General features: G+C 40.4%; 1 long non-coding RNA gene across 2 annotated transcripts; it reads left to right on the top strand.

Annotated features, from left to right (window-relative positions):
* The first annotated feature begins 449 nt into the window (after positions 1 to 449).
* On the top strand, positions 450 to 11,164 carry LOC122220586. 2 transcript variants are annotated; one of them, XR_006202943.1, is made up of 4 exons: positions 450 to 985; positions 2,033 to 2,150; positions 8,120 to 8,236; positions 11,123 to 11,164. It is a non-coding gene; the product is annotated as an uncharacterized LOC122220586 (long non-coding RNA). The 2 variants fall into 2 exon arrangements; XR_006202944.1 differs by lacking the exons at positions 8,120 to 8,236; positions 11,123 to 11,164 and adding an exon at positions 3,220 to 3,697.
* The last annotated feature ends 4,751 nt before the right edge of the window (positions 11,165 to 15,915 follow it).

Raw genomic sequence — 15,915 nt, forward strand, 5'->3', positions numbered from 1 at the left:
AACATCTGAGGGCTTGCCTTCTCCCAGCCAGTAAGACCGGGTTCCCTGAAGCTTGGGTAGGGTCATCAGTCCTGGAGTCCGGGTCCTGAACCCTGCTTCTACCGCTGACACCTTCTCCACCGTGACATTTTTTTCTTTTTTTGCGAGAGGCAGAACATAACCGGTGGCTTTAAGCAACAAATGATCCTTTGGGAAGTTTACCGGCTAGCTTACAGAATCCTACGAAAGACCCGAGACTCAAGATTGTCTCAGGACTGGATTTTATAATCCTGCTTGAGATTTTACCATCTCGGGATCGTAAAATGGGGAGGAATAGGCGGCAAAAAAAAAAAAAAAATGGGTAGGATGGCTCCCGTGTCACAGGACCTAGGACCGCACCCTGAAGCCTCCTGTGACCGCTTGGCCTCTGTGACACCGTCAGCCTGGACCCACCCTCCCGCACCCCCAGCCTGGGTGCTCAGAGATCAAGGTTGCTGCTGCTATCTGTAGCCTTTGCGCTCGCCTCTCAGCCCTTGACAGTGTCTGTGAGTCAGAGCACAGCCAGACCTCAGTGTCCTGTCCCCGCTGAATTGCAAGGGACCAGAAAACTGAGAGGAAAATGGGATACTCTCAGCCTTATTTCGCACCAATGCAGTGAGCACTCGATGCCAGGTGCTCGGAGGAGGAGCTGGGTGTGGAGGACCTGTATCAAAGTCTCCTGGACAATTTGATTTGAAAAACGTGCTTGGTGAAACCCGGTGACCCCGTCCAGTTGGTCCGGTCTGCGGAAGAGGGAGGTATTGGGGTTACGTACCTCTGTGGTGTGAGTCTCCACTCAGCCCAGCTTCTCTTGCTGCCTCCAGGGCCCCACCTGAGGTCTGCTTCCAGGCCGGGGAATACGTTCGCTGGAGAAGAGAAGGCTTTTCCAGCAGCCGAGACAAGGAAACCCTCTAAAAGACCACGCGGTGTCCAGAGACAAATAAAAGCACTTAACCAAGGATCGCAGGTAGAGGACTTACCTTCTATGACAAGAGAGCAATTTCTTGCCAATTGAATACGATGTCGGTGAATCCCCTCAACTTTAAGGTAGACACCTGTGCAGAGGCAAAGAACGGGGCTCAGACCCTTATTCCTCAATTTGGGTTGCTTCCAAAAGTGAGTGGTGAGTCTACACTGAAAACCCAAAGAAAGCGTTTGTGAGAAATCCCCTACACACCTGTGCTTGGAGGGCCAGGCATGAGGGCACCTGTGTGAACGTCGGCAGAAGCCGGGATGCTTCCTTGAGACCCCAGGGCCTGTGAGGTGACCCTGACCCTAGCCGAGCACAAACCTTCCAAGTGGATTGTGACTCAAGAGTGACTACCAAACAGGTGGCCGCGGAAGCTGTCTGAGCTGCCCCACAGGGAGGCTTCCGGCCAGCACTTGGAGGCGCCCAAAGCCAGCATAACTGAAGGAGCCCCCTTAGCTGGTGGAATAAACTGACAAAATGCCACCAGAGGCTGTGTATATGGGGTTATTATGCCACCGTTCTCCATTTTACGTGTACTTTAGAAAGCAGAATAATGATACCTTTTTCTTAGCAGACATGGAGGGATATGGCCCCCAACTCATATAAACCTTTAGCCAAATTTCAGACTCTCTCTTTTTTAAAAAAAAGTTTATTGGCTTACTTTGAGAGAAAGAGAGAGCGGGAGAGAGGAAGTGGGGGAGGGGCAGAGAGAAAGGGAGAGAGAGAATCCCAAGCAGGCTCCACGCCGTCAGCACAGAGCCGGGCTTGAACCCACGAACCGGGCAACTGTGACCTGAGCTGAAATTAAGAGTTAAATGCTTAACTGACTGAACCCCCCCAGGTGCCCCCAAATTTCAAATCCTTGAGAGCAGGATGATCGGAGAGCATTTTAATATAAATGGCAGATTACTGTATCACTTTGTGATGTCAGTGATTACATTTATGCCCACTAATTTGTCCCATCTGGAGATGGCACCCACATGAAGCAAAGAGAAATGATTACAGCCAATGGAAACATTCCCACGTGCGCTTCTGTTTACCCAGGTTTCCCTGTGGCCCCGGTGAGGGGCTGCTGATCCATTTATTCTGCGAACAGCTTTGAACTAGACCACGTCTCAGTCATCTCTTCGCTTACTTCCAGGGATCTCACTCAGACGTACAGGTAACATAATGTGCCCTTCATAACTGAGGAGACAAGCAGCAAAGAAGTTGTGATTTCTTTCATGGTCACATAGTTAGTGGCTGGGTGCATACAAGGTTTAAATCCAAGCTTTTGAACAGCGGGATGCAAAGACGTCCCCTGAAACCCAAAAGGTCTTGTGAAATTTCATTTAAGAGCTCACTTACCATTTGTTGAAGGGGATGATGATAGTGTTCTTGGAAGTATGACAAATAAGTGAAACAATCTTTCTAAACATCTGTCACAGTGCCTCGTCTGCACTACGGTGATGATAGATCCCTTCGTTTCTTTTGCTCAACATCAAGATTTCCCTACATTGTAGGATTAAACGATCACTCGGGCTTTAGAACTTGCTCTGTAGAATTTGGTTCCCCTGATAAAGAGAAGTGATATAGAAGACACCCCCGTACCGACAACTGCCTTATGTTAAACATCTTCTAAAGCATTAAACTACAGGCAGAGAACATGTTGGAATGTTCTGGAACACGTTGACCAACAAACGCCTGTGTGTGGCATTCAAAGCTTCCCTTCACCCTCTTCGCCACAACCTCATATGTGGTCTTCTTTTCTTTTTTTTTTTTTTTTAACATTTATTTATTTTTGAGACAGAGAGAGAGATAGAGCATGAACGGGGGAGGGGCAGAAAGAGAGGGAGACACAGAATCGGAAGCAGGCTCCAGGCTCTGAGCTGTCAGCCCAGATGTGGTCTTATTTTCTAATAATAACTGGATTTCATTTGTTTACTTGTTCTTAATGCAAGCTTCTCAATACGTAGGAATACCTTTTATGTCTTTTGCACAGTAAATGTAGAGAAAACCTTGGTGAGAGAAAAGCTACAGTAAGAAACCTGGAGGTGGTAGCAGCAGGAGTGACAGAGTAAGGACTTTGGAAAATTCTTCCCTTCACAAAATTACTGAGAACACTGGCAAAAATGCCCAAGTCATTATTGGCGTTGAAATGGCGTATGAAAACAGTAACAGCACTTTGCCCTCCACCAATTATGGTGGATATGGGGACCTCTTCAATATTCTCGATTCTGTATCTTGGGCAGGAAAACATGAGGATGATTCTGACACGTCCCGTCACATCCAGAAACCAAGAGTGGTTTCACGAAGGTTAGGAGTAATATCAAAAGGACGCACAACAAGCCAAGTGAAAGGGCTCCTATCAGCTAAGTTACGAGAAATGGATCTTCAAAACGTTTCCGATTATGTGATCGGAAATTGGGACAAGCCGAGCCTGCATCAAGCCATGGACTCATAATTGCACTCCGAAGACAAAATACAAACTTCATAAAATGATAAGAATATGAAAAATAAGTTTAAATCGTCACTGAATTCTGAGTGTACGAGAGGGCAATTATACGTAGCTTGTTTCTTTAACAATTATATATCTTCTCATAAAACATGGATATTTGCTTGTTTCCGGCATGCACGCAAGCCAACACAGTAAACTTTGAGTAAGGCAAGGAGTGCTGGAAAAAGACAGGAGAAGGAATCCACAACAGTGGTCACTTACTAACAACAATAGAAAGCTGGGTTTCTAGATGATATTAAATAATGAAATGATTCTAAATAATGAAAACTCTAAATATGTCATTATAATAGATGAAAAAAATAGATCGACTAGGTCTGCTCTTGTGATGGACTTTTAATGTGCGTTCATAATGACAGCTTATGTAAAACTTGTAGAACACGTTGGCTTTGAGAAAGACACTACGCCTCTAAAAATCAAATTCCAGGGAAAAAAGTGCAAGGTCTTGAGAGATGACGCACCGAGTAAACATTGTTGTTGACGCTCATGCTTTGGCTGGACAGGAAGGTCCTACTTTCTACCAAAAAATATTCAGTTGATAACCCAGGTTTTGTAACCATGTCTAGCACAAAAACATATTTTCAATTCTTTGGGGCATAACAAGTGTACCAAAACCCTAGGGACATGTAGAAATTATTCTAGGAAAGAATAGGAATAGTTAATACAATCTCGTGGGATTAACATTCTTTATAACTTCTTTAGGATAAGTTTACTATCGTGCAATCATTTTAACATTTCCTGTATCTTTCGGCCGTGTCTTGCAGAGTTTAAAGTCTGTGAAAGGCTGATTTATTAGACTTTCATTCTAATAAGATATACAGACATGTTTATATTTTCAACCAATGTGTCCATGGTTGAAGAGATTTCTTTTGTGAAGTACATAAATTTTATGGGTTGTACAAGTTTTATGTAATTGTGTGGATGAATGGCACTTCTTGATGTCTCAAAATATTTACCTTGGTAACCTCATAAGATTAATAAATTTGTCATTAAATAAGGAAGTTATGATAATTACTCCCTTCGGGGTGCAACATTAAATAATTCAGCATCACGCAGTGTCCTGCTTTGTAAGAACACGTCGGAGGTGGGAATACAGTAAAACTCATGACGTGATTTCATTTTTTTGCTCTTCTTCCAAAGAGATTATAGACACTCAGAGACAGAGAATGTTTTACCACTTTTCTTGATCTCTTCCTGGACACCTGGGCCTGTGCATTTGTAGTCAGTGCGGTTGAGTCTCACTAGTCCCCCAGGAGCCCCTAAGACAGAAGGCAGTTGTCAGGACACGGTGGGAGGCAGCAAAGTTACAAACCCAGGACCTTGACCATCTCTTACTGGTAAGTCCAGTCCACTGAGTCAGTCTATTTCGTTTATATCCTGAGGGCATGCACACCTAGCCAGAAACAAAGAGTTTTAAATTTAGGTAAACTTCTGACTTGTCTATCTTCCTAGACTCTGAACTTTTTAAAACATTCAGCCATATTTTCTACTCCTGCAGAAGGTTCTAAGTGCCTTCGCTCACTGTCATTCACTCAAGGGGTGGGCAGTTTATATCTAAGGAAGAACAAAATTCTGTTACACATAGCACACAACATCCACAGGACTTACGGATTCCTTTCAAATCCGTGCTTTCTGTCCCGGGGCAACATATGCCCAGGGACCAGTTCATACATGCAATGTGCAGAACTTCCTGGGTGACCGGAATGGATCCAGAAAAATCGTCACTGCTTTCATTTTCATTTCTGTTCAAACCTTAAGTGCAGCTTCTGTCCTGAGGTAATTCTGTAACGTGCATAGCAGCTGAGACCACGCTGATCCCCAATATGCTGTTCTAAACTCTACCTCCCAGGGAAATTCCAAATTCTAAGAATTTCGAGAGTGGATGAAGATTTGAAAAAGAAAAGTGTGTGTGTGTGTGTGTGTGTGTGTGTGTGTGTGTGAGTTTTACATGAGTGTATACGGTCATAAGTGTATACGGTCATGAAGTTTAAGGAAGAGTTACTGTCACTTACACTCCAGCTCCTTACCCCGCACCATTCGCAAAGACTCTTTCCTGGTCCCTCTTATCTTATCAAGTGGTCACACAAGGTATAGGCTCAGACTCCTGGATCTCACAGTGAGAAATGCCTGTGCACTTGTCAGAGGGGCTGTGCACACATGTATACAATGGGAGGGCTGAGGGAATAGAGGAAAACGGTGTCTCTGCAAGGCAAACCTCGCTTTTCACTTCATAATCTTTTTTTTTAAGTTTATTTAGTTATTTTGAGCGGGGGAGAGGGGGAGAGGGGGAGAGGGGGAGAGCGGGAGAGAGAGAATCCCAAGCAGGCTCCATGCCACCACCAGAGCAGAGTCCAACGCGGGGCTTGAACTCACAAACCGTGAGATCATGACTTGAGCCAAAACCGGGAGTCAGACGCTTAGAACTGACTGAGCCACCCAGGCGTCCCTTGACACGTCTTTTTACTTAATTTTTTCCCAAGCTATTAACTACGGAAAAACTTAGAAAGATAAATAAACAAATGGAATGCAAAATCACTCTCAAATTTATTAATCATGGCTAACATTTAGTTCATTTTCTTCCACTATATGTTATATATGTGATAGTTAAAATTATTAATAACACAATACATATCATTATATATTTAAATTCTTATAATATCATATATATTATAATTATATATATGTGATATATATAATTTAAATTACTATACAATGTAAGCATTATTTATTATGGCTTATATATACACACACATTTAATTACATATATATGTATATGTATCCACACACATGGAATGTAGACCTATATATATATGGATATAGTTGTGTTTTTTAATATATCATAATCAGTTTTATATGTAACTATATAATCTTTGAAAATATAATTGAGGGTATTCATAATATTTTTTGATAATTTTGCTCTAAAGTGAACATTTGATAATCTAATATTTTTTCTGCCCGTGGCTATTTTACATTGCTCCTAAGGTTTTTGTATTATATATAATATTATAATATAATGCAGTAGTATTGTATATAATTATATACAATGTTCGTATAATATATAATATATATAATGTATACATAGTACATATAATGTTGATCTGTGTGTGTATATATATATATGTATATATTATGTATATATAATCAAAGTCTTTGCCTAGATTAAGTTTCCCTAGGTTACTTCCTAAGAGGTAATGAACATTTTAAGGGAGAGAATGTGTGCTACATTGTCATGCTCCCAAATGTCAGATTTTTCAAAAAATATGTGAGAGCTCATTTCATTGTGACCTTTCCAAAATTGGATACTACTATTCAAAGAATCTTATTAATCTCTCAAGCAAGAAATTTTTGTTTAATTTGACTTCCTGTCATTATTAAACTGAACAAATATAATGGTTTTATTAATCATCTGTGATTCTTCTTTAACAGTCATGTTATAATAATCTTTCCATTAACTGTAGTATTTTGGGTCTAATTATATAGATGCTTCCTACAATAATTTGTTGTCCCTGCTCAGTTATATCTGTTGCAATTATTTTTCTTATTTGCGTGTTTTTGAAATTCATTTTGTGATTATGTCAACATCTTCAAATTCAAATTCTTATTTCCTATTTCTTTTCTTCTTTGGCATTTCTTCTCTTTTTATTTTTTTTAATGTTTTATTTATTTGTGAGAGCGAGAGAGAAACAGTGTGAGTGGGGAGGGGCAGAGAGAGAGAGGGAGACACAGAATCCAAAGCAGGCTCCAGGCTCCGAGCTGTCAGCACAGAGCCTGACGTGGGGCTCGAACCCATGAATTGTGAGATCATGACCTGAGCCCAAGTCTGCCGCTTAACCCACTGAGCCACCCAGGCGCCCCCATCTTCTTTGGCATTTCTTATTGGTTTAGGTTTGGGAAGTAACTTTGATTTCAGGATCAGATCTATGCTCTGTAATGTTGTTGTCATTCTCTAGTTTTGTTTTTTAATATAAATATTCAATGTATTAGAATTTCAGTGTTTCTTCTGAGGCGAAGCTCTGAAAATCATTTTTAATTTCCACAATATCAAAATTAACACAGAAAATGACCCCGCATGCTCATTTCTGGGTAATTGTGCTTAAAATCCCCAAGTGGCTTCCTTTAAACATAGCACTGCTTTTACTCCTTTTAAGTAGGGCGATATTGTAAACAATGGAATCATTTTGAAATGTAAGGAAAACAGACGAAACCTATAAAATTCCTGTAAAGACACACGAGTAGGGATGAAATGGGGTTTAATACTGCCTGTAACCGTCTCCTCTGTGTATCAGCTGAGTGATGAGAGCAGAGAGTAAATCTGGGTAAATTGATCTGAAAATTCCAGGCGATCTGGCAAGGATGTGATTTTTTTTTTTTTAAGACCCACAAGATTAGACCAGTAAAGTAGCATGACTAATGCACAGTGGGGAAGATTAATGCCACCGCTGTCTCTTGAGCGAGAGGCTGTCTCCACTATTAATGGCATTTGTGTAGGACAGACCTGCTTTGATGAATAGTTTGCAATCGTACTAGGTGGACCGTGTTAATCAAAATGGCCACAGTTATGAAAGAAATGATCCCCAATGCGTGTTTCATTGTTTGCATTCCTAAGAAGTCAGATACTGACTTTTTTTTTTCTCCAGTGGTCTTCCTAACACCCAGTGGAGGCAGCCTAGAGACCCATGCAGAAGGCAGGGTAACAGCCACATGGGTCTCTGAAACCAGGAAGTCTGTCATCACAGCTCAAGCACAGTCTGAAGGTAAATCGAAAGGCAATGGAAGCTTCTTATCTCTTATTTGGTGTCGGATCGCCGAAACTGTGCTGGGTTTCTGATGAATATATTCATGGGGGGCTTTGGGGGATAAAAGAGAATCACGGAAGTTGGGACTTCCCCGACGTAAAGATGTTCAGGGAGCCACACCCTGGCATCTTTTTGTTTCTGCCACTTAACTCACGCCCACACCCCTGGAAGGCACGTTCTCAGCTCCGTGGATTTTTCCGCTTGGGCCCTCAGTGCTCTTGAGGATTTACATTAGTGAGACAAATGGCTAATTCAGTGCAGCCAAATGTTGCACATTTCATGATTAAAGACAAGCCTCCCAGGACTGGGCTTCATTTATTTCCCCTGCAGTGAAATATGTGTGGATTTATATTTTTTCATTACCTACATAAATACAAGCAGTTTATAAAATACTGGAGGAATCATCAAAGTTAAATCTCCCATTCCAAGACTATGAAAGGAACTTTTCTGTTGTTTCTTTCTTCATAAAAACACAAGCCACCGTGTTAACGGTTTAGTGAAAAGAAATCTATTTAATTATATTGTTTAAAAGTGAAATAAATAGAATTCAGCATACCCATTGATTAATTCAGCTGAAGTTCTACTCTTGGTTTCTGAAAATTAACGGCTTCTGTAGAAACTTGTAGCACTAATCGTCCCAAGTTATTGATTATTAATAGAGGTGACATTGGGCAATAATGTCAAAGTTACTCTAGCATCCGTAATTATACCGTGAGTTTTCTAGTTATCAGACTATTTGTTTGTGCGTCCATCCATTCCATGAATACTGCAGTGTCTACTTCGCACTAGGGACTGGGAGTCAGTAACGCACAAGATAAAGTGTTAGTCCCGTGGCGTTAACTGTGATTAGCAGCTACTAAAAATGGCCCCCAATGACACCTGCCTACGGATACTCATGTTCTCATGCAATATTCTCCTTCTTTAGTGTAGAATGGACCTAATGACCCTTTTCTAACACAAAGAAACTGGCCCAAGTGATGGAATGTCACTCCCAGCATCAGGCTACCAAGAAGGTTTCCATCTTGGCTCCCCTTCTCACTCTTTCTGTCTCTTGCTCTAGGAGACACCTGCTATGACTCTATTTGCAAACTCTGAAAGATACAGAGTGAGAAGCTCTAGCTGAACTATTGCCAGATCCCTGACCCCAAGAACCGTGAGATAACAAATGAGGCTATCCAACGTCTCGGGCTTTGGGGTAGTTTTCTACACAACAATAGTTAACTTACACACTCACATGCCAGTGGTAAAGTCAGAGAATACATAAACAAATAAATGTATCATCTGATGTTAGGCTGACCTGGCTGCTTTTGGGTAATGGGACTGTGATATGCATATGTAGACTTCCCTTTATATTTCTTGTGCTTAGGGTTGGTTTTGGGTTTTTTTGGGGCAGGGTGGTTGTTTGTTTGTTTTTGTTTCTTTTTTTTTTTTTTTTTTTTTTTTGCCTCTTGCAACTATGGGTTTGTAGTTCTCATTAAACTTGGAAAAAATGTTAGCCAAAAAACTAAATTTGAAAGAATTGAATTTGAAAAATCAAATATAAAAATCTTTCTTCAAGTATTTCTTTTTTCTGAGCCCCTTCCTCTTGGGGAAACTTTACCCATTTATCGCACTGCTCAAAGCTGTCCCACATGTAACAACTGCTTTGCTCATTTTCCGAAATTTTATTTTTCTCTTCGCATTTCACTATGGATGGTTTGTATTTCGAAGTCTTCACGTTCGTTAATCTTTCTTTTGAGAAGTCGAACCTACTTGCAACTATTCAGGAAATTTTACACCTCGCTCCACCCAACATTTTTTAAATTTTTTAAAAAATGTTTATTTATTTTTGAGACAGACATAGAGACAGAGCATGAGCAAGGGAAGGGGAGGGGGAGAGAGAGAGGGAGACCCAGAATTTGAAGCAAGCTCCAGGCTCTGAGCTGTCAGCACAGAGCCCGACACGGGACTCGAACTCACAAACTGCTAGATCATGACCTGAGCAGAAGTCGGATGCTTCACTGCCTGAACCACCCAGGTGCCCCTCCATGCGTGATAGTTTTTTAAATGAATAGTAGAGTTCATGCATTTTAACTTGTGTGCTGATATTTTTTTATTCCTGTAAGTATTCTGGAACTTTATTCTGGGATGCAGTTCAGTTACTTGGAAACAGTTTGCTTCCTGTGAGTCTTTAAGACTTTTGGGGGCACAGCTGTAGCGATGCTCAATCTAGCGTTACTATTTCCCCCACTACTGTCTCAGGACCCTTCTGTATACTCTGCAAGGGTATTCTGACCTGGGGGTCTCCCAGTTCGGTGTATGGAAAGAGGCACTATTCTCAGTACTGCTAATGTTCCTCGGTGGCTCTTTCCCTGGACTCAGGTTTCCCTGAATACTCCCTGGGAACCCTGTGGAGAAGGCAGTGCCTCTGTCTCTTCTCTGCAACTCCAACTTGTGAACCCCAAGCTACTTTGGTCTCCCGGCATCTCATCCCTCTGTTCACAACTCAAGGGCTCTGCAGGGCTCCTCCTGGGTACTGCTCCTTGCACCTTGGCTTACAAACGACCGCAAGGCAAGAAAATGGGCAATCATGGGGCTTACTTCCTTTGTTTCCCTTCTCTCGGGGGTTAGGATCCTCACGTGCCTGGTACCCCTCGCCTTGCCAACCACTGTTTGACATACCTTTGTCTGCTCGGGGTAGGGAGGTAAATCTGATCCCATTATTCCATCTCAGTCAGAAGTTCAAATAGAGTGTCCATTTATTTGTTTTTATTTCTTGTTTCTTCTCTCTTTTGTATTTATTTTCTCTCCTATTTAAAATTTTAAGTCCAGTGTAGATAACATACCGTGTTATATCCATTTCAGGTGTACGATGTAGTGATTCAACAGTTCTACACGTTACTCAGTGCTCAGCAAGGTAAGTGTGCTTAATCCCCCTCACCTGTTTGACCCATCCCCCCACCCACCTCCCACCGATAGCCATATTTGTTCTCTACAGTTAAGCCTCCATTTTTTAGTCTGTCTCCTTCTCTCCTTTGTTCGTCCATTTTGTTTCTTAAATTCCACATAAGGATGAAATCATAGAGTATTTATCTTTCTCCGACTGATTTATTTCACTTAGCAGTCTACTCTCCGGGTCCATCCATGCTGTTGCAAATGGCAGGGTTTCATTCTTTTTTTATGGTTGAATCATATTTTCATGGCAGAATAATATTATTTTATGGCTGGATAACACATATACACACCACACCTTCTATGTCGAATAAAGTGGCAAGAGTGGACATCCTTGTCTTATTCCTGACCTTAGGGGAAAGGTCTCAGTTTTTCTCCATTGGCATGATGTTAGCTGTGGGTTTTTTATATATGGCTTTTGTTATGTTCAGGTATGTTCCCTCGAAGCCAACTTTGCTGAGGGTTTTATCATGAATGGATACTGCACTTTGTCAAATGCTTTTTCTGCAGCTATTGAAATGATCATATGGCTGTCATCCTCTTATTGATGTCATGTAACATGTTGATTGGTTTGTGAATATTGAACCACCTTTGCATCAGGGGAATAAATCCCACTTGACTGTGGTGAATGATTTTTCTAATGTATTGCTGGATTCAGTCTGCTAAATGTTAAGGATTTTTGCATCTATGTTCATCAGAGATCATTGGCTTTAGTTCTCTTTTTTGTGTGTTATCTTTATCTAGTTTTGGTATCAAGGTCATGTTGGCTTCCTAGAATGAATTTGGAAACTTTCCTTCCTCTTCTCTTCTTTTTGGAATAGTTGAGAATAATAAGGATTAACTTTTCTTTAAATGTTTGGTCAAATTTACCTGTGAAGTTGCTTGGTCCTGGACTTATGTTTATTGGGAGTTTTTGTTTTTTGTTTTTGTTTATTTATTTATTTACTTTATTTATTTATTTATTTTTATTTATTTATTTTGAGACAGAGAGAGATAGAGCATGAGCAGGGGAGGGGTGAAGAGAGAGGGAGACCCAGAATCTGAAGCAGGCTCCAGGCCCTGAGCTGTCAGCACAGAGCCCAATGTGGGGCTCAAACTCACGGACCGCGAGATCATGACCCGTGCTGAAGCCAGACGCTTAACCAACTGAGCCACCCAGGTGTCCCGAGGGAGTTTTTTGATTACTGATTCAATTTCATTACTGGTAATCAGTCTGTCCAAATTTTCTATTTCTTCCTGATTCAGTTTTGGTAGGTTATAAGCATCTAGAAATTCATCCATTTCTTCTAGGTTACCTAGTTCGTTTGCATATAATCTTTCACAAAGTTTGCTAATAATCATTTGTATTTCTGTGATGTTGCTTGTTATTTCTCCTCTTATTTGTGATTTTGTTTATTTGAGTCCTCTCTCTCTCTCTTTTATTGATGAGTCCAGTTATTTTCTTTTTAGTTAAACTTCTTTTATTTAGACATAATTATAGTTTTGGATTCAGTTTAAGAAATATTGCAGGGGCGCCTGGGTGACTCAGTCAGTTGAGCTTCCAACTTCGGCTCAGGTCATGATCTCCCGGTTTGTGAGCTCGAGCCCCGCATCAGGCTCTGTGCTGGCGGCTCAGAGCCGGGAGCCTATTTCAGATTCTGTGTCTCTCTTTTTCTCTCTACCCTTCCCCCACTCACACTGTTTCTCTCTCTCAAAGATAAAGATTAAAAAAAAATTTTTTGAAGAAAGATTGCAGACAGATCTCATGTATTCTTTACCTGGTTTCTCTGAATGGTAACACTTTGTGTAACTTTGGACACTGTCACAACCAGAATACATACATTGATAATGTCAAGAGACAGAAAATTTCCTTCACCGTGAGGATCCTTCTTGTCCTTTGGTAACTACATCCACTTTCTTCCTACCCTTCTGTCTCCTCTGTAAACATTGGAAGCCAAAAATATTTTGCTTATATGATACTGTCACTCAAGGGCTATTTTATAAATGGAATCATATAGTATAATCAACTTTGGGATTTGCTTTTTCACTCAGTCTTATTTTTAAGATATTTACCCATGTTGTTGTGTATGTTTTTGTTACTGAGTTACCATTCTATGGCATGGCTATGTCAGAGTTTCCCTGTTCACCGAGTGAAGGACACCTCAGTTGTTTCCACTGGGGACCTACAATGAAACAAGTTGCTCTGAATATTCATGTGCAGGTTTTTTTTGAAGTTTAATTATTTACTTATCTAATTTTTGAGATGGTTGGGGATTGCAGAGAGTGAGGGAGAGAGATAATCCTAAGCAAACTCCATGCTGTCAGTGCAGAGCCCAACGCTTGGCTCAAACTCATGAACCTTGAGATCATGATCTGAGCTGAAATCAAGAGTTAGATGCTTAATGGACTGAGCCCCCCAGGGGCCTCTCATGTACAGGTTTTTAGTGAATATATTGTTAGCATTAATGCCCAAGAATGTAATTGCCAGCATATAAGGTACACAGAGGTTCACAGACTAACTGTATCATCGTACATTCCCACCAGCAATATATGAGTGACCCACTTTCTCACGTCCATGCCAGCATTTGGTGTTGTCATTATTTTTTATTTTAGGCGTTCTGTTACATGTGCTGTGACCTTCCGTTGTGGTTTTAACTCGCACGTCCTTCATAATGATAATGTTATTAAACACTTCGTATGTGCTTATTTGCCTCCTGTATATTCTCCTGGATAAAATGTCTGGTTTTGTCCTTTCTCCATTTTACAATTCGTTTGTTACTTTGAAGTGTATAATCGGTCTTTGAGTTAATATTTTGTATGAGGTGTGAGATTTCAGTTGAGATTCTGTTTTGTTTTGCTGTTGTTGTTTGTGTTCATAGATACCTAGCATCATCTATTGCAAATCCGTCTTACTCCATTTGAAATATTTTTGCCCCTTTGTCAAAAATCAGCAAGGCATGGGGCGCCTGGGTGGCGCAGTCGGTTAAGCGTCCGACTTCAGCCAGGTCACGATCTCGCGGTCCGTGAGTTCGAGCCCCGCGTCAGGCTCTGGGCTGATGGCTCGGAGCCTGGAGCCTGTTTCCGATTCTGTGTCTCCCTCTCTCTCTGCCCCTCCCCCGTTCATGCTCTGTCTCTCTCTGTCCCAAAAATAAATAAAAAACGTTGAAAAAAAAATTTAAAAAAAAATAAATAAATAAATAAAAAAAAATCAGCAAGGCATGTTTATGTGATTCTAGTTCTAAATTCTTTATTCTGTTTCATTCATGTGTGAGTCTATTTATTCACCAACACCACATAATCTTGACTATGGGAGCTCAGTAATAAGTCCCGAAATTAAGTAGGACAATTCCTCTTTTTTTGTGAAATAATTTTAGCTTAGATCGTTGACTTGAGATCTTTCTTCCTTCCTAATACATGTATTTAATGTTATAAATTTCCTTCTCAGCATTGTTTTAACTGCGTCCCACAGCTATTCTATCTCTTTGACTTTCTTTATAAATTGTAGATTAATTTTGTTTATAACTGCAAACATTTTGCTAGTACTTTGGAAGGAGCGTTAAATCTATATTTCAGTGTAAGGAAGATTGGCATCTTCATGCGGTTGAGTATTCCAATCAACGAGCACAGTGAGTCTCCACTTGCTTAGATCTTTGATTTCTTTAATTAGCCTTGTGTCGTTTCCAGTGTACGAATCCTGTCCGTTTATTAGATCTACGCTTAAACATTTCATTTTGTAAATGATCATCAATAATGTTATAGTTTTAATTTAAATCCACGTGCTCATCATTCATATACAGAAATGTAATCGAATTTTGAATGTGTATCTTATATCTTACAATATCGCTGAACTCTACATTAGTGCTCGTAATATTTTTGTAGTCTTATTGGGATTATTTGACACAGATCCTCATACAATCTGAGATAGGAAGTTTTATTCCTTTAAGATCCGTATACCTTTTACTGCTTTTTCTCACTGCATTGCACTACTGTCTGAATCAGAGCAGTAATAGCTGACATTTGTGCCTGGCCCCAAATTTTAGGGAAAAGGATTCAGTGTTTATAATTAAGTATCGTATTCACTGTAGGTATTTCATAAATAATTTTTATTAAATTGAAGTCTCCCCTTTTCTTATCTTTTCTGAGAGTTTTTAGCATGAGTGGGTGTTTTGTTTTATTAAGTAGGCGTCACACCCAGTGTGAAGCCCGACATGGGGCTTGAACTCAAGACCCTGAGATCGAGAACTTAGCTGAGATCAGGAGTCTGATGCTTAACCGACTGAGCCATCCAGGTGCCCCAGGTTTTTAATTGTAGATTTGTTTTTTTTGTTTGTTTTCAGTTTAAACAGTTTTGCTTTACATATTTTGCAGCTCTATTGTGTGGTGCATACATATTTAAGATTACTGTGTACTTCTGGTGGATAGACCCTCTTATCACTAAGTAATATATATCCCCATATTTTTGTTTAATGTGTTCTTGCTTCCTCATTCTAATTTTTTTTCATCATTTCCCTTATATTTAGAAAACTTCCTTTTGCTGTCCTTTTATGTCAGGTCTTCTGGCATAAAATAAACAGACAAACGCTCTTCATTTTCTTTCATCTGAGAATTCCTTGATGTCCCCTTCATTCCTTAAGGATATTTTCACTAGATATAGAGTCCTGGGTTGACAGCTGTTTTCTTTCAACATTTGAAAACATTTGTGCTGCTTTCTTTTGATCTTTAGAGTT

Source organism: Panthera leo, chromosome B2 (genome assembly GCF_018350215.1).
Source record: "Panthera leo isolate Ple1 chromosome B2, P.leo_Ple1_pat1.1, whole genome shotgun sequence".
Taxonomy (NCBI): Eukaryota; Metazoa; Chordata; class Mammalia; order Carnivora; family Felidae; genus Panthera; species Panthera leo.